Source organism: Setaria viridis, chromosome 8 (genome assembly GCF_005286985.2).
Source record: "Setaria viridis chromosome 8, Setaria_viridis_v4.0, whole genome shotgun sequence".
In the NCBI taxonomy this organism is placed as follows: Eukaryota; Viridiplantae; Streptophyta; class Magnoliopsida; order Poales; family Poaceae; genus Setaria; species Setaria viridis.
The window spans coordinates 24,367,420-24,389,353 of NC_048270.2; the positions used below are offsets into that span (position 1 = coordinate 24,367,420).

A 21,934-nucleotide genomic window follows, 5' to 3' on the forward strand; every position below is an offset into this window, starting at 1 on the left:
GAGAGTGGCTAGTATGTCGGATGCGATCATACCAGCACTAAAGCACCAGATCCCATCAGAACTCCGAAGTTAAGCGTGCTTGGGCGAGAGTAGTACTAGGATGGGTGACCTCCTGGGAAGTCCTCGTGTTGCATTCCTTTTTTTTATTATTATTTTTCTGTCCTCCCATTTCGCCGCATTCCTCGGACATTTTCGGGCTTTTCCTCGTGCGCTCGTGGTCGGACGGATAAAACGGTGAGGCGACCCGCACGGAGGACCTTGGATGCGGGGCCCACGCGGCTCGGGCGGCGCGTCGAGGTGCGGGCATAAGAGCAAGGAGAGTGGCTAGTATGTCGGATGCGATCATACCAGCACTAAAGCACCGGATCCCATCAGAACTCCGAAGTTAAGCGTGCTTGGGCGAGAGTAGTACTAGGATGGGTGACCTCCTGGGAAGTCCTCGTGTTGCATTCCTTTTTTTTTATTATTATTTTTCTGTCCTCCCATTTCGCCGCATTCCTCGGACATTTTCGGGCTTTTCCTCGTGCGCTCGTGGTCGGACGGATAAAACGGTGAGGCGACCCGCACGGAGGACCTTGGATGCGGGGCCCACGCGGCTCGGGCGGCGCGTCGAGGTGCGGGCATAAGAGCAAGGAGAGTGGCTAGTATGTTGGATGCGATCATACCAGCACTAAAGCACCGGATCCCATCAGAACTCCGAAGTTAAGCGTGCTTGGGCGAGAGTAGTACTAGGATGGGTGACCTCCTGGGAAGTCCTCGTGTTGCATTCCTTTTTTTTTATTATTATTTTTCTGTCCTCCCATTTCGCCGCATTCCTCGGACATTTTCGGGCTTTTCCTCGTGCGCTCGTGGTCGGACGGATAAAACGGTGAGGCAACCCGCACGGAGGACCTTGGATGCGGGGCCCACGCGGCTCGGGCGGCGCGTCGAGGTGCGGGCATAAGAGCAAGGAGAGTGGCTAGTATGTCGGATGCGATCATACCAGCACTAAAGCACCGGATCCCATCAGAACTCCGAAGTTAAGCGTGCTTGGGCGAGAGTAGTACTAGGATGGGTGACCTCCTGGGAAGTCCTCGTGTTGCATTCCTTTTTTTTTATTATTATTTTTCGGGGTTCTTCTGTCCTTCCATTTCGCCGCATTCCTCGGACATTTTCGGGCTTTTCCTCGTGCGTTCGTGGTCGGACGGATAAAACGGTGAGGCGACCCGCACGGAGGATCTTGGATGCGGGGCCCACGCGGCTCGGGCGGCGCGTCGAGGTGCGGGCATAAGAGCAAGGAGAGTAGCTAGTATGTCGGATGCGATCATACCAGCACTAAAGCACCGGATCCCATCAGAACTCCGAAGTTAAGCGTGCTTGGGCGAGAGTAGTACTAGGATGGGTGACCTCCTGGGAAGTCCTCGTGTTGCATTCCTTTTTTTTTATTATTATTTTTCTGTCCTCCCATTTCGCCGCATTCCTCGGACATTTTCGGGCTTTTCCTCGTGCGCTCGTGGTCGGACGGATAAAACGGTGAGGCAACCCGCACGGAGGACCTTGGATGCGGGGCCCACGCGGCTCGGGCGGCGCGTCGAGGTGCGGGCATAAGAGCAAGGAGAGTGGCTAGTATGTCGGATGCGATCATACCAGCACTAAAGCACCGGATCCCATCAGAACTCCGAAGTTAAGCATGCTTGGACGAGAGTAGTACTAGGATGGGTGACCTCCTGGGAAGTCCTCGTGTTGCATTCCTTTTTTTTTATTATTATTTTTCGGGGTTCTTCTGTCCTTCCATTTCGCCGCATTCCTCGGACATTTTCGGGCTTTTCCTCGTGCGTTCGTGGTCGGACGGATAAAACGGTGAGGCGACCCGCACGGAGGATCTTGGATGCGGGGCCCACGCGGCTCGGGCGGCGCGTCGAGGTGCGGGCATAAGAGCAAGGAGAGTGGCTAGTATGTCGGATGCGATCATACCAGCACTAAAGCACCCGATCCCATCAGAACTCCGAAGTTAAGCGTGCTTGGGCGAGAGTAGTACTAGGATGGGTGACCTCCTGGGAAGTCCTCGTGTTGCATTCCTTTTTTTTTATTATTATTTTTCTGTCCTCCCATTTCGCCGCATTCCTCGGACATTTTCGGGCTTTTCCTCGTGCGCTTTTTTTTTATTATTATTTTTCTATCCTCCCATTTCGCCGCATTCCTCGGACATTTTCGGGCTTTTCCTCGTGCGCTCGTGGTCGGACGGATAAAACGGTGAGGCGACCCGCACGGAGGACCTTGGATGCGGGGCCCACGCGGCTCGGGCGGCGCGTCGAGGTGCGGGCATAAGAGCAAGGAGAGTGGCTAGTATGTCGGATGCGATCATACCAGCACTAAAGCACCGGATCCCATCAGAACTCCGAAGTTAAGCGTGCTTGGGTGAGAGTAGTACTAGGATGGGTGACCTCCTGGGAAGTCCTCGTGTTGCATTCCTTTTTTTTTATTATTATTTTTCGGGGTTCTTCTGTCCTTCCATTTCGCCGCATTCCTCGGACATTTTCGGGCTTTTCCTCGTGCGCTCGTGGTCGGACGGATAAAACGGTGAGGCGACCCGCACGGAGGACCTTGGATGCGGGGCCCACGCGGCTCGGGCGGCGTGTCGAGGTGCGGGCATAAGAGCAAGGAGAGTGGCTAGTATGTCGGATGCGATCATACCAGCACTAAAGCACCGGATCCCATCAGAACTCCGAAGTTAAGCGTGCTTGGGCGAGAGTAGTACTAGGATGGGTGACCTCCTGGGAAGTCCTCGTGTTGCATTCCTTTTTTTTTATTATTATTTTTCGGGGTTCTTCTGTCCTCCCATTTCGCCGCATTCCTCGGACATTTTCGGGCTTTTCCTCGTGCGCTCGTGGTCGGACGGATAAAACGGTGAGGCGACCCGCACGGAGGACCTTGGATGCGGGGCCCACGCGGCTCGGGCGGCGCGTCGAGGTGCGGGCATAAGAGCAAGGAGAGTGGCTAGTATGTCGGATGCGATCATACCAGCACTAAAGCACCGGATCCCATCAGAACTCCGAAGTTAAGCGTGCTTGGGCGAGAGTAGTACAAGGATGGGTGACCTCCTGGGAAGTCCTCGTGTTGCATTCCTTTTTTTTTATTATTATTTTTCGGGGTTCTTCTGTTCTTCCATTTCGCCGCATTCCTCGCACATTTTCGGGCTTTTCCTCGTGCGCTCGTGGTCGGACGGATAAAACGGTGAGGCGACCCGCACGGAGGACCTTGGATGCGGGGCCCACGCGGCTCGGGCGGCGCGTCGAGGTGCGGGCATAAGAGCAAGGAGAGTAGCTAGTATGTCGGATGCGATCATAACAGCACTAAAGCACCGGATCCCATCAGAACTCCGAAGTTAAGCGTGCTTGGGCGAGAGTAGTACTAGGATGGGTGACCTCCTGGGAAGTCCTCGTGTTGCATTCCTTTTTTTTTATTATTATTTTTCGGGGTTCTTCTGTCCTTCCATTTCGCCGCATTCCTCGGACATTTTCGGGCTTTTCCTCGTGCGCTCGTGGTCGGACGGATAAAACGGTGAGGCGACCCGCACGGAGGACCTTGGATGCGGGGCCCACGCGGCTCGGGCGGCGCGTCGAGGTGCGGGCATAAGAGCAAGGAGAGTGGCTAGTATGTCGGATGCGATCATACCAGCACTAAAGCACCGGATCCCATCAGAACTCCGAAGTTAAGCGTGCTTGGGCGAGAGTAGTACTAGGATGGGTGACCTCCTTCGAAGTTAAGCGTGCTTGGCCGAGAGTAGTACTAGGATGGGTGACCTCCTGGGAAGTCCTCGTGTTGCATTCCTTTTTTTTTATTATTATTTTTCGGGGTTCTTCTGTCCTCCCATTTCGCCGCATTCCTCGGACATTTTCGGGCTTTTCCTCGTGCGCTCGTGGTCGGACGGATAAAACGGTGAGGCGACCCGCACGGAGGACCTTGGATGCGGGGCCCACGCGGCTCGGGCGGCGCGTCGAGGTGCGGGCATAAGAGCAAGGAGAGTGGCTAGTATGTCGGATGCGATCATACCAGCAATAAAGCACCGGATCCCATCAGAACTCCGAAGTTAAGCGTGCTTGGGCGAGAGTAGTACTAGGATGGGTGACCTCCTGGGAAGTCCTCGTGTTGCATTCCTTTTTTTTTATTATTATTTTTCGGGGTTCTTCTGTTCTTCCATTTCGCCGCATTCCTCGGACATTTTCGGGCTTTTCCTCGTGCGCTCGTGGTCGGACGGATAAAACGGTGAGGCGACCCGCACGGAGGACCTTGGATGCGGGGCCCACGCGGCTCGGGCGGCGCGTCGAGGTGCGGGCATAAGAGCAAGGAGAGTAGCTAGTATGTCGGATGCGATCATAACAGCACTAAAGCACCGGATCCCATTAGAACTCCGAAGTTAAGCGTGCTTGGGCGAGAGTAGTACTAGGATGGGTGACCTCCTGGGAAGTCCTCGTGTTGCATTCCTTTTTTTTTATTATTATTTTTCGGGGTTCTTCTGTCCTCCCATTTCGCCGCATTCCTCGGACATTTTCGGGCTTTTCCTCGTGCGCTCGTGGTCGGACGGATAAAACGGTGAGGCGACCCGCACGGAGGACCTTGGATGCGGGGCCCACGCGGCTCGGGCGGCGCGTCGAGGTGCGGGCATAAGAGCAAGGAGAGTGGCTAGTATGTCGGATGCGATCATACCAGCACTAAAGCACCGGATCCCATCAGAACTCCGAAGTTAAGCGTGCTTGGGCGAGAGTAGTACTAGGATGGGTGACCTCCTTCGAAGTTAAGCGTGCTTGGCCGAGAGTAGTACTAGGATGGGTGACCTCCTGGGAAGTCCTCGTGTTGCATTCCTTTTTTTTTATTATTATTTTTCTGTCCTCCCATTTCGCCGCATTCCTCGGACATTTTCGGGCTTTTCCTCGTGCGCTCGTGGTCGGACGGATAAAACGGTGAGGCGACCCGCACGGAGGACCTTGGATGCGGGGCCCACGCGGCTCGGGCGGCGCGTCGAGGTGCGGGCATAAGAGCAAGGAGAGTGGCTAGTATGTCGGATGCGATCATACCAGCACTAAAGCACCGGATCCCATCAGAACTCCGAAGTTAAGCGTGCTTGGGCGAGAGTAGTACTAGGATGGGTGACCTCCTGGGAAGTCCTCGTGTTGCATTCCTTTTTTTTATTATTATTTTTCGGGGTTCTTCTGTCCTTCCATTTCGCCGCATTCCTCGGACATTTTCGGGCTTTTCCTCGTGCGCTCGTGGTCGGACGGATAAAACGGTGAGGCGACCCGCACGGAGGACCTTGGATGCGGGGCCCACGCGGCTCGGGCGGCGCGTCGAGGTGCGGGCATAAGAGCAAGGAGAGTGGCTAGTATGTCGGATGCGATCATACCAGCACTAAAGCATCGGATCCCATCAGAACTCCGAAGTTAAGCGTGCTTGGGCGAGAGTAGTACTAGGATGGGTGACCTCCTGGGAAGTCCTCGTGTTGCATTCCTTTTTTTTTATTATTATTTTTCTGTCCTCCCATTTCGCCGCATTCCTCGGACATTTTCGGGCTTTTCCTCGTGCGCTCGTGGTCGGACGGATAAAACGGTGAGGCGACCCGCACGGAGGACCTTGGATGCGGGGCCCACGCGGCTCGGGCGGCGCGTCGAGGTGCGGGCATAAGAGCAAGGAGAGTGGCTAGTATGTTGGATGCGATCATACCAGCACTAAAGCACCGGATCCCATCAGAACTCCGAAGTTAAGCGTGCTTGGGCGAGAGTAGTACTAGGATGGGTGACCTCCTGGGAAGTCCTCGTGTTGCATTCCTTTTTTTTTATTATTATTTTTCGGGGTTCTTCTGTCCTTCCATTTCGCCGCATTCCTCGGACATTTTCGGGCTTTTCCTCGTGCGCTCGTGGTCTGACGGATAAAACGGTGAGGCGACCCGCACGGAGGACCTTGGATGCGGGGCCCACGCGGCTCGGGCGGCGCGTCGAGGTGCGGGCATAAGAGCAAGGAGAGTGGCTAGTATGTCGGATGCGATCATACCAGCACTAAAGCACCGGATCCCATCAGAACTCCGAAGTTAAGCGTGCTTGGGCGAGAGTAGTACTAGGATGGGTGACCTCCTGGGAAGTCCTCGTGTTGCATTCCTTTTTTTTTATTATTATTTTTCGGGGTTCTTCTGTCCTCCCATTTCGCCGCATTCCTCGGACATTTTCGGGCTTTTCCTCGTGCGCTCGTGGTCGGACGGATAAAACGGTGAGGCGACCCGCACGGAGGACCTTGGATGCAGGGCCCACGCGGCTCGGGCGGCGCGTCGAGGTGCGGGCATAAGAGCAAGGAGAGTGGCTAGTATGTCGGATGCGATCATACCAGCACTAAAGCACCGGATCCCATCAGAACTCCGAAGTTAAGCGTGCTTGGGCGAGAGTAGTACTAGGATGGGTGACCTCCTCCGAAGTTAAGCGTGCTTGGCCGAGAGTAGTACTAGGATGGGTGACCTCCTGGGAAGTCCTCGTGTTGCATTCCTTTTTTTGTATTATTATTTTTCTGTCCTCCCATTTCGCCGCATTCCTCGGACATTTTCGGGCTTTTCCTCGTGCGCTCGTGGTCGGACGGATAAAACGGTGAGGCGACCCGCACGGAGGACCTTGGATGCGGGGCCCACGCGGCTCGGGCGGCGCGTCGAGGTGCGGGCATAAGAGCAAGGAGAGTGGCTAGTATGTCGGATGCGATCATACCAGCACTAAAGCACCGGATCCCATCAGAACTCCGAAGTTAAGCGTGCTTGGGCGAGAGTAGTACTAGGATGGGTGACCTCCTGGGAAGTCCTCGTGTTGCATTCCTTTTTTTTATTATTATTTTTCGGGGTTCTTCTGTCCTTCCATTTCGCCGCATTCCTCGGACATTTTCGGGCTTTTCCTCGTGCGCTCGTGGTCGGACGGATAAAACGTTGAGGCGACCCGCACGGAGGACCTTGGATGCGGGGCCCACGCGGCTCGGGCGGCGCGTCGAGGTGCGGGCATAAGAGCAAGGAGAGTGGCTAGTATGTCGGATGCGATCATACCAGCACTAAAGCACCGGATCCCATCAGAACTCCGAAGTTAAGCGTGCTTGGGCGAGAGTAGTACTAGGATGGGTGACCTCCTGGGAAGTCCTCGTGTTGCATTCCTTTTTTTTTATTATTATTTTTCGAGGTTCTTCTGTCCTTCCATTTCGCCGCATTCCTCGGACATTTTCGGGCTTTTCCTCGTGCGCTCGTGGTCGGACGGATAAAACGGTGAGGCGACCCGCACGGAGGACCTTGGATGCGGGGCCCACGCGGCTCGGGCGGCGCGTCGAGGTGCGGGCCTAAGAGCAAGTAGAGTGGCTAGTATGTCGGATGCGATCATACCAGCACTAAAGCACCGGATCCCATCAGAACTCCGAAGTTAAGCGTGCTTGGGCGAGAGTAGTACTAGGATGGGTGACCTCCTGGGAAGTCCTCGTGTTGCATTCCTTTTTTTTTTTATTATTTTTCTGTCCTCCCATTTCGCCGCATTCCTCGGACATTTTCGGGCTTTTCCTCGTGCGCTCGTGGTCGGACGGATAAAACGGTGAGGCGACCCGCACGGAGGACCTTGGATGCGGGGCCCACGCGGCTCGGGCGGCGCGTCGAGGTGCGGGCATAAGATCAAGGAGAGTGGCTAGTATGTCGGATGCGATCATACCAGCACTAAAGCACCGGATCCCATCAGAACTCCGAAGTTAAGCGTGCTTGGGCGAGAGTAGTACTAGGATGGGTGACCTCCTGGGAAGTCCTCGTGTTGCATTCCTTTTTTTTTATTATTATTTTTCGGGGTTATTCTGTCCTTCCATTTCGCCGCATTCCTCGGACATTTTCGGGCTTTTCCTCGTGCGCTCGTGGTCGGACGGATAAAACGGTGAGGCGACCCGCACGGAGGACCTTGGATGCGGGGCCCACGCGGCTCGGGCGGCGCGTCGAGGTGCGGGCATAAGAGCAAGGAGAGTGGCTAGTATGTCGGATGCGATCATACCAGCACTAAAGCACCGGATCCCATCAGAACTCCGAAGTTAAGCGTGCTTGGGCGAGAGTAGTACTAGGATGGGTGACCTCCTTGGAAGTCCTCATGTTGCGTTCCTTTTTTTTTATTATTATTTTTCTGTCCTCCCATTTCGCCGCATTCCTCGGACATTTTCGGGCTTTTCCTCGTGCGCTCGTGGTCGGACGGATAAAACGGTGAGGCGACCCGCACGGAGGACCTTGGATGCGGGGCCCACGCGGCTCGGGCGGCGCGTCGAGGTGCGGGCATAAGAGCAAGGAGAGTGGCTAGTATGTCGGATGCGATCATACCAGCACTAAAGCACCGGATCCCATCAGAACTCCGAAGTTAAGCGTGCTTGGGCGAGAGTAGTACTAGGATGGGTGACCTCCTGGGAAGTCCTCGTGTTGCATTCCTTTTTTATTATTATTATTTTTCTGTCCTCGCATTTCGCCGCATTCCTCGGACATTTTCGGGCTTTTCCTCGTGCGCTCGTGGTCGGACGGATAAAACGGTGAGGCGACCCGCACGGAGGACCTTGGATGCGGGGCCCACGCGGCTCGGGCGGCGCGTCGAGGTGCGGGCATAAGAGCAAGGAGAGTGGCTAGTATGTCGGATGCGATCATACCAGCACTAAAGCACCGGATCCCATCAGAACTCCGAAGTTAAGCGTGCTTGGGCGAGAGTAGTACTAGGATGGGTGACCTCCTGGGAAGTCCTCGTGTTGCATTCCTTTTTTTTTATTATTATTTTTCGGGGTTCTTCTGTCCTTCCATTTCGCCGCATTCCTCGGACATTTTCGGGCTTTTCCTCGTGCGCTCGTGGTCGGACGGATAAAACGGTGAGGCGACCCGCACGGAGGACCTTGGATGCGGGGCCCACGCGGCTCGGGCGGCGCGTCGAGGTGCGGGCATAAGAGCAAGGAGAGTGGCTAGTATGTCGGATGCGATCATACCAGCACTAAAGCACCGGATCCCATCAGAACTCCGAAGTTAAGCGTGCTTGGGCGAGAGTAGTACTAGGATGGGTGACCTCCTGGGAAGTCCTCGTGTTGCATTCCTTTTTTTTATTATTATTTTTCGGGGTTCTTCTGTCCTTCCATTTCGCCGCATTCCTCGGACATTTTCGGGCTTTTCCTCGTGCGCTCGTGGTCGGACGGATAAAACGGTGAGGCGACCCGCACGGAGGACCTTGGATGCGGGGCCCATGCGGCTCGGGCGGCGCGTCGAGGTGCGGGCATAAGAGCAAGGAGAGTGGCTAGTATGTCGGATGCGATCATACCAGCACTAAAGCACCGGATCCCATCAGAACTCCGAAGTTAAGCGTGCTTGGGCGAGAGTAGTACTAGGATGGGTCACCTCCTGGGAAGTCCTCGTGTTGCATTCCTTTTTTTTTATTATTATTTTTCGGGGTTCTTCTGTCCTTCCATTTCGCCGCATTCCTCGGACATTTTCGGGCTTTTCCTCGTGCGCTCGTGGTCGGACGGATAAAACGGTGAGGCGACCCGCACGGAGGACCTTGGATGCGGGGCCCACGCGGCTCGGGCGGCGCGTCGAGGTGCGGGCATAAGAGCAAGGAGAGTGGCTAGTATGTCGGATGCGATCATACCAGCACTAAAGCATCGGATCCCATCAGAACTCCGAAGTTAAGCGTGCTTGGGCGAGAGTAGTACTAGGATGGGTGACCTCCTTGGAAGTCCTCGTGTTGCATTCCTTTTTTTTTATTATTATTTTTCTGTCCTCCCATTTCGCCGCATTCCTCGGACATTTTCGGGCTTTTCCTCGTGCGCTCGTGGTCGGACGGATAAAACGGTGAGGCGACCCGCACGGAGGACCTTGGATGCGGGGCCCACGCGGCTCGGGCGGCGCGTCGAGGTGCGGGCATAACAGCAAGGAGAGTGGCTAGTATGTCGGATGCGATCATACCAGCACTAAAGCACCGGATCCCATCAGAATTCCGAAGTTAAGCGTGCTTGGGCGAGAGTAGTACTAGGATGGGTGACCTCCTGGGAAGTCCTCGTGTTGCATTCCTTTTTTTTATTATTATTTTTCGGGGTTCTTCTGTCCTCCCATTTCGCCGCATTCCTCGGACATTTTCGGGCTTTTCCTCGTGCGCTCGTGGTCGGACGGATAAAACGGTGAGGCGACCCGCACGGAGGACCTTGGATGCGGGGCCCACGCGGCTCGGGCGGCGCGTCGAGGTGCGGGCATAAGAGCAAGGAGAGTGGCTAGTATGTCGGATGCGATCATACCAGCACTAAAGCACCGGATCCCATCAGAACTCCGAAGTTAAGCATTCTTGGGCGAGAGTAGTACTAGGATGGGTGACCTCCTCCGAAGTTAAGCGTGCTTGGGCGAGAGTAGTACTACGATGGGTGACCTCCTGGGAAGTCCTCGTGTTGCATTCCTTTTTTTTTATTATTATTTTTCTGTCCTCCCATTTCGCCGCATTCCTCGGACATTTTCGGGCTTTTCCTCGTGCGCTCGTGGTCGGACGGATGAAACGGTGAGGCGACCCGCACGGAGGACCTTGGATGCGGGGCCCACGCGGCTCGGGCGGCGCGTCGAGGTGCGGGCATAAGAGCAAGGAGAGTGGCTAGTATGTCGGATGCGATCATACCAGTACTAAAGCACCGGATCCCATCAGAACTCCGAAGTTAAGCGTGCTTGGGCGAGAGTAGTACTAGGATGGGTGACCTCCTGGGAAGTCCTCGTGTTGCATTCCTTTTTTTTTTATTATTATTTTTCGGGGTTCTTCTGTCCTTCCATTTCGCCGCATTCCTCGGACATTTTCGGGCTTTTCCTCGTGCGCTCGTGGTCGGACGGATAAAACGGTGAGGCGACCCGCACGGAGGACCTTGGATGCGGGGCCCACGCGGCTCGGGCGGCGCGTCGAGGTGCGGGCATAAGAGCAAGGAGAGTGGCTAGTATGTCGGATGCGATCATACCAGCACTAAAGCACCGAATCCCATCAGAACTCCGAAGTTAAGCGTGCTTGGGCGAGAGTAGTACTAGGATGGGTGACCTCCTGGGAAGTCCTCGTGTTGCATTCCTTTTTTTTTATTATTATTTTTCTGTCCTCCCATTTCGCCGCATTCCTCGGACATTTTCGGGCTTTTCCTCGTGCGCTCGTGGTCGGACGGATAAAACGGTGAGGCGACCCGCACGGAGGACCTTGGATGCGGGGCCCACGCGGCTCGGGCGGCGCGTCGAGGTGCGGGCATAAGAGCAAGGAGAGTGGCTAGTATGTCGGATGCGATCATACCAGCACTAAAGCACCGGATCCCATCAGAACTCCGAAGTTAAGCGTGCTTGGGCGTGAGTAGTACTAGGATGGGTGACCTCCTGGGAAGTCCTCGTGTTGCATTCCTTTTTTATTATTATTATTTTTCTGTCCTCGCATTTCGCCGCATTCCTCGGACATTTTCGGGCTTTTCCTCGTGCGCTCGTGGTCGGACGGATAAAACGGTGAGGCGACCCGCACGGAGGACCTTGGATGCGGGGCCCACGCGGCTCGGGCGGCGCGTCGAGGTGCGGGCATAAGAGCAAGGAGAGTGGCTAGTATGTCGGATGCGATCATACCAGCACTAAAGCACCGGATCCCATCAGAACTCCGAAGTTAAGCGTGCTTGGGCGAGAGTAGTACTAGGATGGGTGACCTCCTGGGAAGTCCTCGTGATTCATTCCTTTTTTTTTTATTATTATTTTTCTGTCCTCCCATTTCGCCGCATTCCTCGGACATTTTCGGGCTTTTCCTCGTGCGCTCGTGGTCGGACGGATAAAACGGTGAGGCGACCCGCACGGAGGACCTTGGATGCGGGGCCCACGCGGCTCGGGCGGCGCGTCGAGGTGCGGGCATAAGAGCAAGGAGAGTGGCTAGTATGTCGGATGCGATCATACCAGCACTAAAGCACCGGATCCCATCAGAACTCCGAAGTTAAGCGTGCTTGGGCGAGAGTAGTACTAGGATGGGTGACCTCCTGGGAAGTCCTCGTGTTGCATTCCTTTTTTTTATTATTATTTTTCGGGGTTCTTCTGTCCTTCCATTTCGCCGCATTCCTCGGACATTTTCGGGCTTTTCCTCGTGCGCTCGTGGTCGGACGGATAAAACGGTGAGGCGACCCGCACGGAGGACCTTGGATGCGGGGCCCATGCGGCTCGGGCGGCGCGTCGAGGTGCGGGCATAAGAGCAAGGAGAGTGGCTAGTATGTCGGATGCGATCATACCAGCACTAAAGCACCGGATCCCATCAGAACTCCGAAGTTAAGCGTGCTTGGGCGAGAGTAGTACTAGGATGGGTGACCTCCTGGGAAGTCCTCGTGTTGCATTCCTTTTTTTTTATTATTATTTTTCGGGGTTCTTCTGTCCTTCCATTTCGCCGCATTCCTCGGACATTTTCGGGCTTTTCCTCGTGCGCTCGTGGTCGGACGGATAAAACGGTGAGGCGACCCGCACGGAGGACCTTGGATGCGGGGCCCACGCGGCTCGGGCGGCGCGTCGAGGTGCGGGCATAAGAGCAAGGAGAGTGGCTAGTATGTCGGATGCGATCATACCAGCACTAAAGCATCGGATCCCATCAGAACTCCGAAGTTAAGCGTGCTTGGGCGAGAGTAGTACTAGGATGGGTGACCTCCTTGGAAGTCCTCGTGTTGCATTCCTTTTTTTTTATTATTATTTTTCTGTCCTCCCATTTCGCCGCATTCCTCGGACATTTTCGGGCTTTTCCTCGTGCGCTCGTGGTCGGACGGATAAAACGGTGAGGCGACCCGCACGGAGGACCTTGGATGCGGGGCCCACGCGGCTCGGGCGGCGCGTCGAGGTGCGGGCATAAGAGCAAGGAGAGTGGCTAGTATGTCGGATGCGATCATACCAGCACTAAAGCACCGGAACCCATCAGAACTCCGAAGTTAAGCGTGCTTGGGCGAGAGTAGTACTAGGATGGGTGACCTCCTGGGAAGTCCTCGTGTTGCATTCCTTTTTTTTTATTATTATTTTTCGGGGTTCTTCTGTCCTCCCATTTCGCCGCATTCCTCGGACATTTTCGGGCTTTTCCTCGTGCGCTCGTGGTCGGACGGATAAAACGGTGAGGCGACCCGCACGGAGGACCTTGGATGCGGGGCCCACGCGGCTCGGGCGGCGCGTCGAGGTGCGGGCATAAGAGCAAGGAGAGTGGCTAGTATGTCGGATGCGATCATACCAGCACTAAAGCACCGGATCCCATCAGAACTCCGAAGTTAAGCGTTCTTGGGCGAGAGTAGTACTAGGATGGGTGACCTCCTCCGAAGTTAAGCGTGCTTGGGCGAGAGTAGTACTACGATGGGTGACCTCCTGGGAAGTCCTCGTGTTGCATTCCTTTTTTTTTATTATTATTTTTCTGTCCTCCCATTTCGCCGCATTCCTCGGACATTTTCGGGCTTTTCCTCGTGCGCTCGTGGTCGGACGGATGAAACGGTGAGGCGACCCGCACGGAGGACCTTGGATGCGGGGCCCACGCGGCTCGGGCGGCGCGTCGAGGTGCGGGCATAAGAGCAAGGAGAGTGGCTAGTATGTCGGATGCGATCATACCAGTACTAAAGCACCGGATCCCATCAGAACTCCGAAGTTAAGCGTGCTTGGGCGAGAGTAGTACTAGGATGGGTGACCTCCTGGGAAGTCCTCGTGTTGCATTCCTTTTTTTTTTATTATTATTTTTCGGGGTTCTTCTGTCCTTCCATTTCGCCGCATTCCTCGGACATTTTCGGGCTTTTCCTCGTGCGCTCGTGGTCGGACGGATAAAACGGTGAGGCGACCCGCACGGAGGACCTTGGATGCGGGGCCCACGCGGCTCGGGCGGCGCGTCGAGGTGCGGGCATAAGAGCAAGGAGAGTGGCTAGTATGTCGGATGCGATCGTACCAGCACTAAAGCACCGAATCCCATCAGAACTCCGAAGTTAAGCGTGCTTGGGCGAGAGTAGTACTAGGATGGGTGACCTCCTGGGAAGTCCTCGTGTTGCATTCCTTTTTTTTTATTATTATTTTTCTGTCCTCCCATTTCGCCGCATTCCTCGGACATTTTCGGGCTTTTCCTCGTGCGCTCGTGGTCGGACGGATAAAACGGTGAGGCGACCCGCACGGAGGACCTTGGATGCGGGGCCCACGCGGCTCGGGCGGCGCGTCGAGGTGCGGGCATAAGAGCAAGGAGAGTGGCTAGTATGTCGGATGCGATCATACCAGCACTAAAGCACCGGATCCCATCAGAACTCCGAAGTTAAGCGTGCTTGGGCGAGAGTAGTACTAGGATGGGTGACCTCCTGGGAAGTCCTCGTGTTGCATTCCTTTTTTTTTATTATTATTTTTCGGGGTTCTTCTGTCCTTCCATTTCGCCGCATTCCTCGGACATTTTCGGGCTTTTCCTCGTGCGCTCGTGGTCGGACGGATAAAACGGTGAGGCGACCCGCACGGAGGACCTTGGATGCGGGGCCCACGCGGCGCGTCGAGGTGCGGGCATAAGAGCAAGGAGAGTGGCTAGTATGTCGGATGCGATCATACCAGCACTAAAGCACCGGATCCCATCAGAACTCCGAAGTTAAGCGTGCTTGGGCGAGAGTAGTACTAGGATGGGTGACCTCCTGGGAAGTCCTCGTGTTGCATTCCTTTTTTTTTATTATTATTTTTCTGTCCTCCCATTTCGCCGCATTCCTCGGACATTTTCGGGCTTTTCCTCGTGCGCTCGTGGTCGGACGGATAAAACGGTGAGGCGACCCGCACGGAGGACCTTGGATGCGGGGCCCACGCGGCTCGGGCGGCGCGTCGAGGTGCGGGCATAAGAGCAAGGAGAGTGGCTAGTATGTCGGATGCGATCATACCAGCACTAAAGCACCGGATCCCATCAGAACTCCGAAGTTAAGCGTGCTTGGGCGAGAGTAGTACTAGGATGGGTGACCTCCTGGGAAGTCCTCGTGTTGCATTCCTTTTTTTTTATTATTATTTTTCTTTCCTCCCATTTCGCCGCATTCCTCGGACATTTTCGGGCTTTTCCTCGTGCGCTCGTGGTCGGACGGATAAAACGGTGAGGCGACCCGCACGGAGGACCTTGGATGCGGGGCCCACGCGGCTCGGGCGGCGCGTCGAGGTGCGGGCATAAGAGCAAGGAGAGTGGCTAGTATGTCGGATGCGATCATATCAGCACTAAAGCACCGGATCCCATCAGAACTCCGAAGTTAAGCGTGCTTGGGCGAGAGTAGTACTAGGATGGGTGACCTCCTGGGAAGTCCTCGTGTTGCATTCCTTTTTTTTTATTATTATTTTTCTGTCCTCCCATTTCGCCGCATTCCTCGGACATTTTCGGGCTTTTCCTCGTGCGCTCGTGGTCGGACGGATAAAACGGTGAGGCGACCCGCACGGAGTACCTTGGATGCGGGGCCCACGCGGCTCGGGCGGCGCGTCGAGGTGCGGGCATAAGAGCAAGGAGAGTGGCTAGTATGTCGGATGCGATCATACCAGCACTAAAGCACCGGATCCCATCAGGACTCCGAAGTTAAGCGTGCTTGGGCGATAGTAGTACTAGGATGGGTGACCTCCTGGGAAGTCCTCGTGTTGCATTCCTTTTTTTTTATTATTATTTTTCGGGGTTCTTCTGTCCTTCCATTTCGCCGCATTCCTCGGACATTTTCGGGCTTTTCCTCGTGCGCTCGTGGTCGGACGGATAAAACGGTGAGGCGACCCGCACGGAGGACCTTGGATGCGGGGCCCACGCGGCTCGGGCGGCGCGTCGAGGTGCGGGCATAAGAGCAAGGAGAGTGGCTAGTATGTCGGATGCGATCATACCAGCACTAAAGCACCGGATCCCATCAGAACTCCGAAGTTAAGCGTGCTTGGGCGAGAGTAGTACTAGGATGGGTGACCTCCTGGGAAGTCCTCGTGTTGCATTCCTTTTTTTTTATTATTATTTTTCGGGGTTCTTCTGTCCTTCCATTTCGCCGCATTCCTCGGACATTTTCGGGCTTTTCCTCGTGCGCTCGTGGTCGGACGGATAAAACGGTGAGGCGACCCGCACGGAGGACCTTGGATGCGGGGCCCACGCGGCTCGGGCGGCGCGTCGAGGTGCGGGCATAAGAGCAAGGAGAGTGGCTAGTATGTCGGATGCGATCATACCAGCACTAAAGCACCGGATCCCATCAGAACTCCGAAGTTAAGCGTGCTTGGGCGAGAGTAGTACTAGGATGGGTGACCTCCTGGGAAGTCCTCGTGTTGCATTCCTTTTTTTTTATTATTATTGTTCTGTCCTTCCATTTCGCCGCATTCCTCGGACATTTTCGGGCTTTTCCTCGTGCGCTCGTGGTCGGACGGATAAAACGGTGAGGCGACCCGCACGGAGGACCTTGGATGCGGGGCCCACGCGGCTCGGGCGGCGCGTCGAGGTGCGGGCATAAGAGCAAGGAGAGTGGCTAGTATGTCGGATGCGATCATACCAGCACTAAAGCACCGGATCCCATTAGAACTCCGAAGTTAAGCGTGCTTGGGCGAGAGTAGTACTAGGATGGGTGACCTCCTGGGAAGTCCTCGTGTTGCATTCCTTTTTTTTTATTATTATTTTTCGGGGTTCTTCTGTCCTTCCATTTCGCCGCATTCCTCGGACATTTTCGGGCTTTTCCTCGTGCGCTCGTGGTCGGACGGATAAAACGGTGAGGCGACCCGCACGGAGGACCTTGGATGCGGGGCCCACGCGGCTCGGGCGGCGCGTCGAGGTGCGGGCATAAGAGCAAGGAGAGTGGCTAGTATGTCGGATGCGATCATACCAGCACTAAAGCACCGGATCCCATCAGAACTCCGAAGTTAAGCGTGCTTGGGCGAGAGTAGTACTAGGATGGGTGACCTCCTGGGAAGTCCTCGTGTTGCATTCCTTTTTTTTTATTATTATTTTTCGGGGTTCTTCTGTCCTTCCATTTCGCCGCATTCCTCGGACATTTTCGGGCTTTTCCTCGTGCGCTCGTGGTCGGACGGATAAAACGGTGAGGCGACCCGCACGGAGGACCTTGGATGCGGGGCCCACGCGGCTCGGGCGGCGCGTCGAGGTGCGGGCATAAGAGCAAGGAGAGTGGCTAGTATGTTGGATGCGATCATACCAGCACTAAAGCACCGGATCCCATCAGAACTCCGAAGTTAAGCGTGCTTGGGCGAGAGTAGTACTAGGATGGGTGACCTCCTGGGAAGTCCTCGTGTTGCATTCCTTTTTTTTTATTATTATTTTTCGGGGTTCTTCTGTCCTTCCATTTCGCCGCATTCCTCGGACATTTTCGGGCTTTTCCTCGTGCGCTCGTGGTCGGACGGATAAAACGGTGAGGCGACCCGCACGGAGGACCTTGGATGCGGGGCCCACGCGGCTCGGGCGGCGCGTCGAGGTGCGGGCATAAGAGCAAGGAGAGTGGCTAGTATGTCGGATGCGATCATACCAGCACTAAAGCACCGGATCCCATCAGAACTCCGAAGTTAAGCGTGCTTGGGCGAGAGTAGTACTAGGATGGGTGACCTCCTGGGAAGTCCTCGTGTTGCATTCCTTTTTTTTTATTATTATTTTTCTGTCCTCCCATTTCGCCGCATTCCTCGGACATTTTCGGGCTTTTCCTCGTGCGCTCGTGGTCGGACGGATAAAACGGTGAGGCGACCCGCACGGAGGACCTTGGATGCGGGGCCCACGCGGCTCGGGCGGCGCGTCGAGGTGCGGGCATAAGAGCAAGGAGAGTGGCTAGTATGTCGGATGCGATCATACCAGCACTAAAGCACCGGATCCCATCAGAACTCCGAAGTTAAGCGTGCTTGGGCGAGAGTAGTACTAGGATGGGTGACCTCCTGGGAAGTAATCGTGTTGCATTCCTTTTTTTTTATTATTATTTTTCGGGGTTCTTCTGTCCTTCCATTTCGCCGCATTCCTCGGACATTTTCGGGCTTTTCCTCGTGCGCTCGTGGTCGGACGGATAAAACGGTGAGGCGACCCGCACGGAGGACCTTGGATGCGGGGCCCACGCGGCTCGGGCGGCGCGTCGAGGTGCGGGCATAAGAGCAAGGAGAGTGGCTAGTATGTCGGATGCGATCATACCAGCACTAAAGCACCGGATCCCATCAGAACTCCGAAGTTAAGCGTGCTTGGGCGAGAGTAGTACTAGGATGGGTGACCTCCTGGGAAGTCCTCGTGTTGCATTCCTTTTTTTTTATTATTATTTTTCGGGGTTCTTCTGTCCTTCCATTTCGCCGCATTCCTCGGACATTTTCGGGCTTTTCCTCGTGCGCTCGTGGTCGGACGGATAAAACGGTGAGGCGACCCGCACGGAGGACCTTGGATGCGGGGCCCACGCGGCTCGGGCGGCGCGTCGAGGTGCGGGCATAAGAGCAAGGAGAGTGGCTAGTATGTCGGATGCGATCATACCAGCACTAAAGCACCGGATCCCATCAGAACTCCGAAGTTAAGCGTGCTTGGGCGAGAGTAGTACTAGGATGGGTGACCTCCTGGGAAGTCCTCGTGTTGCATTCCTTTTTTTTTATTATTATTTTTCGGGGTTCTTCTGTCCTTCCATTTCGCCGCATTCCTCGGACATTTTCGGGCTTTTCCTCGTGCGCTCGTGGTCGGACGGATAAAACGGTGAGGCGACCCGCACGGAGGACCTTGGATGCGGGGCCCACGCGGCTCGGGCGGCGCGTCGAGGTGCGGGCATAAGAGCAAGGAGAGTGGCTAGTATGTCGGATGCGATCATACCAGCACTAAAGCACCGGATCCCATCAGAACTCCGAAGTTAAGCGTGCTTGGGCGAGAGTAGTACTAGGATGGGTGACCTCCTGGGAAGTCCTCGTGTTGCATTCCTTTTTTTTTATTATTATTTTTCTGTCCTCCCATTTCGCCGCATTCCTCGGACATTTTCGGGCTTTTCCTCGTGCGCTCGTGGTCGGACGGATAAAACGGTGAGGCGACCCGCACGGAGGACCTTGGATGCGGGGCCCACGCGGCTCGGGCGGCGCGTCGAGGTGCGGGCATAAGAGCAAGGAGAGTGGCTAGTATGTCGGATGCGATCATACCAGCACTAAAGCACCGGATCCCATCAGAACTTCGAAGTTAAGCGTGCTTGGGCGAGAGTAGTACTAGGATGGGTGACCTCCTGGGAAGTCCTCGTGTTGCATTCCTTTTTTTTATTATTATTTTTCGGGGTTCTTCTGTCCTTCCATTTCGCCGCATTCCTCGGACATTTTCGGGCTTTTCCTCGTGCGCTCGTGGTCGGACGGATAAAACGGTGAGGCGACCCGCACGGAGGACCTTGGATGCGGGGCCCACGCGGCTCGGGCGGCGCGTCGAGGTGCGGGCATAAGAGCAAGGAGAGTGGCTAGTATGTCGGATGCGATCATACCAGGACTAAAGCACCGGATCCCATCAGAACTCCGAAGTTAAGCGTGCTTGGGCGAGAGTAGTACTAGGATGGGTGACCTCCTGGGAAGTCCTCGTGTTGCATTCCTTTTTTATTATTATTATTGTTCTGTCCTTCCATTTCGCCGCATTCCTCGGACATTTTCGGGCTTTTCCTCGTGCGCTCGTGGTCGGACGGATAAAACGGTGAGGCGACCCGCACGGAGGACCTTGGATGCGGGGCCCACGCGGCTCGGGCGGCGCGTCGAGGTGCGGGCATAAGAGCAAGGAGAGTGGCTAGTATGTCGGATGCGATCATACCAGCACTAAAGCACCGGATCCCATCAGAACTCCGAAGTTAAGCGTGCTTGGGCGAGAGTAGTACTAGGATGGGTGACCTCCTGGGAAGTCCTCGTGTTGCATTCCTTTTTTTTTATTATTATTTTTCGGGGTTCTTCTGTCCTTCCATTTCGCCGCATTCCTCGGACATTTTCGGGCTTTTCCTCGTGCGCTCGTGGTCGGACGGATAAAACGGTGAGGCGACCCGCACGGAGGACCTTGGATGCGGGGCCCACGCGGCTCGGGCGGCGCGTCGAGGTGCGGGCATAAGAGCAAGGAGAGTGGCTAGTATGTCGGATGCGATCATACCAGCACTAAAGCACCGGATCCCATCAGAACTCCGAAGTTAAGCGTGCTTGGGCGAGAGTAGTACTAGGATGGGTGACCTCCTGGGAAGTCCTCGTGTTGCATTCCTTTTTTTTTATTATTATTTTTCGGGGTTCTTCTGTCCTTCCATTTCGCCGCATTCCTCGGACATTTTCGGGCTTTTCCTCGTGCGCTCGTGGTCGGACGGATAAAACGGTGAGGCGACCCGCACGGAGGACCTTGGATGCGGGGCCCACGCGGCTCGGGCGGCGCGTCGAGGTGCGGGCATAAGAGCAAGGAGAGTGGCTAGTATGTCGGATGCGATCATACCAGCACTAAAGCACCGGATCCCATCAGAACTCCGAAGTTAAGCGTGCTTGGGCGAGAGTAGTACTAGGATGGGTGACCTCCTGGGAAGTCCTCGTGTTGCATTCCTTTTTTTTTATTATTATTTTTCTGTCCTCCCATTTCGCCGCATTCCTCGGACATTTTCGGGCTTTTCCTCGTGCGCTCGTGGTCGGACGGATAAAACGGTGAGGCGACCCGCACGGAGGACCTTGGATGCGGGGCCCACGCGGCTCGGGCGGCGCGTCGAGGTGCGGGCATAAGAGCAAGGAGAGTGGCTAGTATGTCGGATGCGATCATACCAGCACTAAAGCACCGGATCCCATCAGAACTTCGAAGTTAAGCGTGCTTGGGCGAGAGTAGTACTAGGATGGGTGACCTCCTGGGAAGTCCTCGTGTTGCATTCCTTTTTTTTTATTATTATTTTTCGGGGTTCTTCTGTCCTTCCATTTCGCCGCATTCCTCGGACATTTTCGGGCTTTTCCTCGTGCGCTCGTGGTCGGACGGATAAAACGGTGAGGCGACCCGCACGGAGGACCTTGGATGCGGGGCCCACGCGGCTCGGGCGGCGCGTCGAGGTGCGGGCATAAGAGCAAGGAGAGTGGCTAGTATGTCGGATGCGATCATACCAGCACTAAAGCACCGGATCCCATCAGAACTCCGAAGTTAAGCGTGCTTGGGCGAGAGTAGTACTAGGATGGGTGACCTCCTGGGAAGTCCTCGTGTTGCATTCCTTTTTTTTTATTATTATTTTTCGGGGTTCTTCTGTCCTTCCATTTCGCCGCATTCCTCGTACATTTTCGGGCTTTTCCTCGTGCGCTCGTGGTCGGACGGATAAAACGGTGAGGCGACCCGCACGGAGGACCTTGGATGCTGGGCCCACGCGGCTCGGGCGGCGCGTCGAGGTGCGGGCATAAGAGCAAGGAGAGTGGCTAGTATGTCGGATGCGATCATACCAGCACTAAAGCACCGGATCCCATCAGAACTCCGAAGTTAAGCGTGCTTGGGCGAGAGTAGTACTAGGATGGGTGACCTCCTGGGAAGTCCTCGTGTTGCATTCCTTTTTTTTTATTATTATTTTTCAGGGTTCTTCTGTCCTTCCATTTCGCCGCATTCCTCGTACATTTTCGGGCTTTTCCTCGTGCGCTCGTGGTCGGACGGATAAAACGGTGAGGCGACCCGCACGGAGGACCTTGGATGCGGGGCCCACGCGGCTCGGGCGGCGCGTCGAGGTGCGGGCATAAGAGCAAGGAGAGTGGCTAGTATGTCGGATGCGATCATACCAGCACTAAAGCACCGGATCCCATCAGAACTCCGAAGTTAAGCGTGCTTGGGCGAGAGTAGTACTAGGATGGGTGACCTCCTGGGAAGTCCTCGTGTTGCATTCCTTTTTTTTTATTATTATTTTTCGGGGTTCTTCTGTCCTTCCATTTCGCCGCATTCCTCGGACATTTTCGGGCTTTTCCTCGTGCGCTCGTGGTCGGACGGATAAAACGGTGAGGCGACCCGCACGGAGGACCTTGGATGCGGGGCCCACGCGGCTCGGGCGGCGCGTC

At 55.4% G+C, this 21,934-nt stretch overlaps 62 non-coding genes and 2 pseudogenes across 62 annotated transcripts; all 64 read left to right on the plus strand.

Annotated features, from left to right (window-relative positions):
* The first annotated feature begins 18 nt into the window (after positions 1 to 18).
* On the plus strand, positions 19 to 137 carry LOC140220407 (5S ribosomal RNA). Its single transcript, XR_011896360.1, has one exon. It is a non-coding gene; the product is annotated as a 5S ribosomal RNA (ribosomal RNA).
* A 197-nt stretch (positions 138 to 334) lies between these two features.
* On the plus strand, positions 335 to 453 carry LOC140220967 (5S ribosomal RNA). The gene has a single exon (XR_011896856.1). It is a non-coding gene; the product is annotated as a 5S ribosomal RNA (ribosomal RNA).
* A 198-nt stretch (positions 454 to 651) lies between these two features.
* LOC140220968 (5S ribosomal RNA) lies at positions 652 to 770 on the plus strand. Its single transcript, XR_011896857.1, has one exon. It is a non-coding gene; the product is annotated as a 5S ribosomal RNA (ribosomal RNA).
* Positions 771 to 968: 198 nt separating this feature from the next.
* On the plus strand, positions 969 to 1,087 carry LOC140220969 (5S ribosomal RNA). The gene has a single exon (XR_011896858.1). It is a non-coding gene; the product is annotated as a 5S ribosomal RNA (ribosomal RNA).
* A 208-nt stretch (positions 1,088 to 1,295) lies between these two features.
* LOC140220970 (5S ribosomal RNA) lies at positions 1,296 to 1,414 on the plus strand. The gene has a single exon (XR_011896859.1). It is a non-coding gene; the product is annotated as a 5S ribosomal RNA (ribosomal RNA).
* A 198-nt stretch (positions 1,415 to 1,612) lies between these two features.
* On the plus strand, positions 1,613 to 1,731 carry LOC140220499 (5S ribosomal RNA). The gene has a single exon (XR_011896451.1). It is a non-coding gene; the product is annotated as a 5S ribosomal RNA (ribosomal RNA).
* Positions 1,732 to 1,939: 208 nt separating this feature from the next.
* Positions 1,940 to 2,058, plus strand: LOC140220490 (5S ribosomal RNA). The gene has a single exon (XR_011896442.1). It is a non-coding gene; the product is annotated as a 5S ribosomal RNA (ribosomal RNA).
* A 274-nt stretch (positions 2,059 to 2,332) lies between these two features.
* LOC140220416 (5S ribosomal RNA) lies at positions 2,333 to 2,451 on the plus strand. Its single transcript, XR_011896369.1, has one exon. It is a non-coding gene; the product is annotated as a 5S ribosomal RNA (ribosomal RNA).
* A 208-nt stretch (positions 2,452 to 2,659) lies between these two features.
* LOC140220971 (5S ribosomal RNA) lies at positions 2,660 to 2,778 on the plus strand. Its single transcript, XR_011896860.1, has one exon. It is a non-coding gene; the product is annotated as a 5S ribosomal RNA (ribosomal RNA).
* A 208-nt stretch (positions 2,779 to 2,986) lies between these two features.
* On the plus strand, positions 2,987 to 3,105 carry LOC140220447 (5S ribosomal RNA). Its single transcript, XR_011896400.1, has one exon. It is a non-coding gene; the product is annotated as a 5S ribosomal RNA (ribosomal RNA).
* A 208-nt stretch (positions 3,106 to 3,313) lies between these two features.
* Positions 3,314 to 3,432, plus strand: LOC140220487 (5S ribosomal RNA). Its single transcript, XR_011896439.1, has one exon. It is a non-coding gene; the product is annotated as a 5S ribosomal RNA (ribosomal RNA).
* A 208-nt stretch (positions 3,433 to 3,640) lies between these two features.
* Positions 3,641 to 3,810, plus strand: LOC140220620 (5S ribosomal RNA; annotated as a pseudogene).
* Positions 3,811 to 4,018: 208 nt separating this feature from the next.
* On the plus strand, positions 4,019 to 4,137 carry LOC140220451 (5S ribosomal RNA). Its single transcript, XR_011896404.1, has one exon. It is a non-coding gene; the product is annotated as a 5S ribosomal RNA (ribosomal RNA).
* Positions 4,138 to 4,345: 208 nt separating this feature from the next.
* Positions 4,346 to 4,464, plus strand: LOC140220517 (5S ribosomal RNA). Its single transcript, XR_011896469.1, has one exon. It is a non-coding gene; the product is annotated as a 5S ribosomal RNA (ribosomal RNA).
* Positions 4,465 to 4,672: 208 nt separating this feature from the next.
* Positions 4,673 to 4,842, plus strand: LOC140220621 (5S ribosomal RNA; annotated as a pseudogene).
* A 198-nt stretch (positions 4,843 to 5,040) lies between these two features.
* On the plus strand, positions 5,041 to 5,159 carry LOC140220972 (5S ribosomal RNA). The gene has a single exon (XR_011896861.1). It is a non-coding gene; the product is annotated as a 5S ribosomal RNA (ribosomal RNA).
* A 207-nt stretch (positions 5,160 to 5,366) lies between these two features.
* On the plus strand, positions 5,367 to 5,485 carry LOC140220424 (5S ribosomal RNA). Its single transcript, XR_011896377.1, has one exon. It is a non-coding gene; the product is annotated as a 5S ribosomal RNA (ribosomal RNA).
* Positions 5,486 to 5,683: 198 nt separating this feature from the next.
* LOC140220973 (5S ribosomal RNA) lies at positions 5,684 to 5,802 on the plus strand. The gene has a single exon (XR_011896862.1). It is a non-coding gene; the product is annotated as a 5S ribosomal RNA (ribosomal RNA).
* A 208-nt stretch (positions 5,803 to 6,010) lies between these two features.
* LOC140220974 (5S ribosomal RNA) lies at positions 6,011 to 6,129 on the plus strand. The gene has a single exon (XR_011896863.1). It is a non-coding gene; the product is annotated as a 5S ribosomal RNA (ribosomal RNA).
* A 576-nt stretch (positions 6,130 to 6,705) lies between these two features.
* On the plus strand, positions 6,706 to 6,824 carry LOC140220975 (5S ribosomal RNA). Its single transcript, XR_011896864.1, has one exon. It is a non-coding gene; the product is annotated as a 5S ribosomal RNA (ribosomal RNA).
* A 207-nt stretch (positions 6,825 to 7,031) lies between these two features.
* On the plus strand, positions 7,032 to 7,150 carry LOC140220976 (5S ribosomal RNA). The gene has a single exon (XR_011896865.1). It is a non-coding gene; the product is annotated as a 5S ribosomal RNA (ribosomal RNA).
* Positions 7,151 to 7,358: 208 nt separating this feature from the next.
* LOC140220977 (5S ribosomal RNA) lies at positions 7,359 to 7,477 on the plus strand. The gene has a single exon (XR_011896866.1). It is a non-coding gene; the product is annotated as a 5S ribosomal RNA (ribosomal RNA).
* A 197-nt stretch (positions 7,478 to 7,674) lies between these two features.
* On the plus strand, positions 7,675 to 7,793 carry LOC140220978 (5S ribosomal RNA). Its single transcript, XR_011896867.1, has one exon. It is a non-coding gene; the product is annotated as a 5S ribosomal RNA (ribosomal RNA).
* Positions 7,794 to 8,001: 208 nt separating this feature from the next.
* On the plus strand, positions 8,002 to 8,120 carry LOC140220563 (5S ribosomal RNA). The gene has a single exon (XR_011896513.1). It is a non-coding gene; the product is annotated as a 5S ribosomal RNA (ribosomal RNA).
* A 198-nt stretch (positions 8,121 to 8,318) lies between these two features.
* LOC140220979 (5S ribosomal RNA) lies at positions 8,319 to 8,437 on the plus strand. The gene has a single exon (XR_011896868.1). It is a non-coding gene; the product is annotated as a 5S ribosomal RNA (ribosomal RNA).
* A 198-nt stretch (positions 8,438 to 8,635) lies between these two features.
* LOC140220980 (5S ribosomal RNA) lies at positions 8,636 to 8,754 on the plus strand. The gene has a single exon (XR_011896869.1). It is a non-coding gene; the product is annotated as a 5S ribosomal RNA (ribosomal RNA).
* Positions 8,755 to 8,962: 208 nt separating this feature from the next.
* LOC140220981 (5S ribosomal RNA) lies at positions 8,963 to 9,081 on the plus strand. Its single transcript, XR_011896870.1, has one exon. It is a non-coding gene; the product is annotated as a 5S ribosomal RNA (ribosomal RNA).
* A 207-nt stretch (positions 9,082 to 9,288) lies between these two features.
* On the plus strand, positions 9,289 to 9,407 carry LOC140220384 (5S ribosomal RNA). The gene has a single exon (XR_011896337.1). It is a non-coding gene; the product is annotated as a 5S ribosomal RNA (ribosomal RNA).
* A 208-nt stretch (positions 9,408 to 9,615) lies between these two features.
* LOC140220502 (5S ribosomal RNA) lies at positions 9,616 to 9,734 on the plus strand. The gene has a single exon (XR_011896454.1). It is a non-coding gene; the product is annotated as a 5S ribosomal RNA (ribosomal RNA).
* Positions 9,735 to 9,932: 198 nt separating this feature from the next.
* Positions 9,933 to 10,051, plus strand: LOC140220433 (5S ribosomal RNA). The gene has a single exon (XR_011896386.1). It is a non-coding gene; the product is annotated as a 5S ribosomal RNA (ribosomal RNA).
* Positions 10,052 to 10,626: 575 nt separating this feature from the next.
* LOC140220360 (5S ribosomal RNA) lies at positions 10,627 to 10,745 on the plus strand. Its single transcript, XR_011896313.1, has one exon. It is a non-coding gene; the product is annotated as a 5S ribosomal RNA (ribosomal RNA).
* A 209-nt stretch (positions 10,746 to 10,954) lies between these two features.
* LOC140220476 (5S ribosomal RNA) lies at positions 10,955 to 11,073 on the plus strand. Its single transcript, XR_011896428.1, has one exon. It is a non-coding gene; the product is annotated as a 5S ribosomal RNA (ribosomal RNA).
* Positions 11,074 to 11,271: 198 nt separating this feature from the next.
* LOC140221054 (5S ribosomal RNA) lies at positions 11,272 to 11,390 on the plus strand. The gene has a single exon (XR_011896945.1). It is a non-coding gene; the product is annotated as a 5S ribosomal RNA (ribosomal RNA).
* A 198-nt stretch (positions 11,391 to 11,588) lies between these two features.
* On the plus strand, positions 11,589 to 11,707 carry LOC140220553 (5S ribosomal RNA). The gene has a single exon (XR_011896505.1). It is a non-coding gene; the product is annotated as a 5S ribosomal RNA (ribosomal RNA).
* Positions 11,708 to 11,906: 199 nt separating this feature from the next.
* On the plus strand, positions 11,907 to 12,025 carry LOC140220982 (5S ribosomal RNA). The gene has a single exon (XR_011896871.1). It is a non-coding gene; the product is annotated as a 5S ribosomal RNA (ribosomal RNA).
* A 207-nt stretch (positions 12,026 to 12,232) lies between these two features.
* Positions 12,233 to 12,351, plus strand: LOC140220983 (5S ribosomal RNA). Its single transcript, XR_011896872.1, has one exon. It is a non-coding gene; the product is annotated as a 5S ribosomal RNA (ribosomal RNA).
* Positions 12,352 to 12,559: 208 nt separating this feature from the next.
* Positions 12,560 to 12,678, plus strand: LOC140220504 (5S ribosomal RNA). Its single transcript, XR_011896456.1, has one exon. It is a non-coding gene; the product is annotated as a 5S ribosomal RNA (ribosomal RNA).
* Positions 12,679 to 12,876: 198 nt separating this feature from the next.
* Positions 12,877 to 12,995, plus strand: LOC140220395 (5S ribosomal RNA). Its single transcript, XR_011896348.1, has one exon. It is a non-coding gene; the product is annotated as a 5S ribosomal RNA (ribosomal RNA).
* A 576-nt stretch (positions 12,996 to 13,571) lies between these two features.
* Positions 13,572 to 13,690, plus strand: LOC140220361 (5S ribosomal RNA). Its single transcript, XR_011896314.1, has one exon. It is a non-coding gene; the product is annotated as a 5S ribosomal RNA (ribosomal RNA).
* A 209-nt stretch (positions 13,691 to 13,899) lies between these two features.
* Positions 13,900 to 14,018, plus strand: LOC140220546 (5S ribosomal RNA). Its single transcript, XR_011896498.1, has one exon. It is a non-coding gene; the product is annotated as a 5S ribosomal RNA (ribosomal RNA).
* Positions 14,019 to 14,216: 198 nt separating this feature from the next.
* Positions 14,217 to 14,335, plus strand: LOC140220984 (5S ribosomal RNA). Its single transcript, XR_011896873.1, has one exon. It is a non-coding gene; the product is annotated as a 5S ribosomal RNA (ribosomal RNA).
* Positions 14,336 to 14,534: 199 nt separating this feature from the next.
* Positions 14,535 to 14,653, plus strand: LOC140220985 (5S ribosomal RNA). The gene has a single exon (XR_011896874.1). It is a non-coding gene; the product is annotated as a 5S ribosomal RNA (ribosomal RNA).
* A 198-nt stretch (positions 14,654 to 14,851) lies between these two features.
* On the plus strand, positions 14,852 to 14,970 carry LOC140220986 (5S ribosomal RNA). The gene has a single exon (XR_011896875.1). It is a non-coding gene; the product is annotated as a 5S ribosomal RNA (ribosomal RNA).
* A 198-nt stretch (positions 14,971 to 15,168) lies between these two features.
* On the plus strand, positions 15,169 to 15,287 carry LOC140220390 (5S ribosomal RNA). Its single transcript, XR_011896343.1, has one exon. It is a non-coding gene; the product is annotated as a 5S ribosomal RNA (ribosomal RNA).
* Positions 15,288 to 15,485: 198 nt separating this feature from the next.
* On the plus strand, positions 15,486 to 15,604 carry LOC140220548 (5S ribosomal RNA). The gene has a single exon (XR_011896500.1). It is a non-coding gene; the product is annotated as a 5S ribosomal RNA (ribosomal RNA).
* Positions 15,605 to 15,812: 208 nt separating this feature from the next.
* LOC140220987 (5S ribosomal RNA) lies at positions 15,813 to 15,931 on the plus strand. The gene has a single exon (XR_011896876.1). It is a non-coding gene; the product is annotated as a 5S ribosomal RNA (ribosomal RNA).
* Positions 15,932 to 16,139: 208 nt separating this feature from the next.
* LOC140220988 (5S ribosomal RNA) lies at positions 16,140 to 16,258 on the plus strand. The gene has a single exon (XR_011896877.1). It is a non-coding gene; the product is annotated as a 5S ribosomal RNA (ribosomal RNA).
* Positions 16,259 to 16,456: 198 nt separating this feature from the next.
* On the plus strand, positions 16,457 to 16,575 carry LOC140220343 (5S ribosomal RNA). The gene has a single exon (XR_011896296.1). It is a non-coding gene; the product is annotated as a 5S ribosomal RNA (ribosomal RNA).
* Positions 16,576 to 16,783: 208 nt separating this feature from the next.
* Positions 16,784 to 16,902, plus strand: LOC140220989 (5S ribosomal RNA). Its single transcript, XR_011896878.1, has one exon. It is a non-coding gene; the product is annotated as a 5S ribosomal RNA (ribosomal RNA).
* Positions 16,903 to 17,110: 208 nt separating this feature from the next.
* Positions 17,111 to 17,229, plus strand: LOC140220990 (5S ribosomal RNA). The gene has a single exon (XR_011896879.1). It is a non-coding gene; the product is annotated as a 5S ribosomal RNA (ribosomal RNA).
* A 208-nt stretch (positions 17,230 to 17,437) lies between these two features.
* On the plus strand, positions 17,438 to 17,556 carry LOC140220991 (5S ribosomal RNA). Its single transcript, XR_011896880.1, has one exon. It is a non-coding gene; the product is annotated as a 5S ribosomal RNA (ribosomal RNA).
* A 198-nt stretch (positions 17,557 to 17,754) lies between these two features.
* LOC140220537 (5S ribosomal RNA) lies at positions 17,755 to 17,873 on the plus strand. The gene has a single exon (XR_011896490.1). It is a non-coding gene; the product is annotated as a 5S ribosomal RNA (ribosomal RNA).
* Positions 17,874 to 18,081: 208 nt separating this feature from the next.
* On the plus strand, positions 18,082 to 18,200 carry LOC140220992 (5S ribosomal RNA). Its single transcript, XR_011896881.1, has one exon. It is a non-coding gene; the product is annotated as a 5S ribosomal RNA (ribosomal RNA).
* A 208-nt stretch (positions 18,201 to 18,408) lies between these two features.
* LOC140220993 (5S ribosomal RNA) lies at positions 18,409 to 18,527 on the plus strand. The gene has a single exon (XR_011896882.1). It is a non-coding gene; the product is annotated as a 5S ribosomal RNA (ribosomal RNA).
* A 208-nt stretch (positions 18,528 to 18,735) lies between these two features.
* On the plus strand, positions 18,736 to 18,854 carry LOC140220994 (5S ribosomal RNA). Its single transcript, XR_011896883.1, has one exon. It is a non-coding gene; the product is annotated as a 5S ribosomal RNA (ribosomal RNA).
* A 198-nt stretch (positions 18,855 to 19,052) lies between these two features.
* LOC140220427 (5S ribosomal RNA) lies at positions 19,053 to 19,171 on the plus strand. Its single transcript, XR_011896380.1, has one exon. It is a non-coding gene; the product is annotated as a 5S ribosomal RNA (ribosomal RNA).
* A 207-nt stretch (positions 19,172 to 19,378) lies between these two features.
* Positions 19,379 to 19,497, plus strand: LOC140220437 (5S ribosomal RNA). The gene has a single exon (XR_011896390.1). It is a non-coding gene; the product is annotated as a 5S ribosomal RNA (ribosomal RNA).
* A 198-nt stretch (positions 19,498 to 19,695) lies between these two features.
* LOC140220995 (5S ribosomal RNA) lies at positions 19,696 to 19,814 on the plus strand. The gene has a single exon (XR_011896884.1). It is a non-coding gene; the product is annotated as a 5S ribosomal RNA (ribosomal RNA).
* A 208-nt stretch (positions 19,815 to 20,022) lies between these two features.
* On the plus strand, positions 20,023 to 20,141 carry LOC140220996 (5S ribosomal RNA). The gene has a single exon (XR_011896885.1). It is a non-coding gene; the product is annotated as a 5S ribosomal RNA (ribosomal RNA).
* A 208-nt stretch (positions 20,142 to 20,349) lies between these two features.
* On the plus strand, positions 20,350 to 20,468 carry LOC140220997 (5S ribosomal RNA). The gene has a single exon (XR_011896886.1). It is a non-coding gene; the product is annotated as a 5S ribosomal RNA (ribosomal RNA).
* Positions 20,469 to 20,666: 198 nt separating this feature from the next.
* LOC140220428 (5S ribosomal RNA) lies at positions 20,667 to 20,785 on the plus strand. The gene has a single exon (XR_011896381.1). It is a non-coding gene; the product is annotated as a 5S ribosomal RNA (ribosomal RNA).
* A 208-nt stretch (positions 20,786 to 20,993) lies between these two features.
* On the plus strand, positions 20,994 to 21,112 carry LOC140220998 (5S ribosomal RNA). The gene has a single exon (XR_011896887.1). It is a non-coding gene; the product is annotated as a 5S ribosomal RNA (ribosomal RNA).
* A 208-nt stretch (positions 21,113 to 21,320) lies between these two features.
* Positions 21,321 to 21,439, plus strand: LOC140220999 (5S ribosomal RNA). The gene has a single exon (XR_011896888.1). It is a non-coding gene; the product is annotated as a 5S ribosomal RNA (ribosomal RNA).
* Positions 21,440 to 21,647: 208 nt separating this feature from the next.
* On the plus strand, positions 21,648 to 21,766 carry LOC140221000 (5S ribosomal RNA). The gene has a single exon (XR_011896889.1). It is a non-coding gene; the product is annotated as a 5S ribosomal RNA (ribosomal RNA).
* The last annotated feature ends 168 nt before the right edge of the window (positions 21,767 to 21,934 follow it).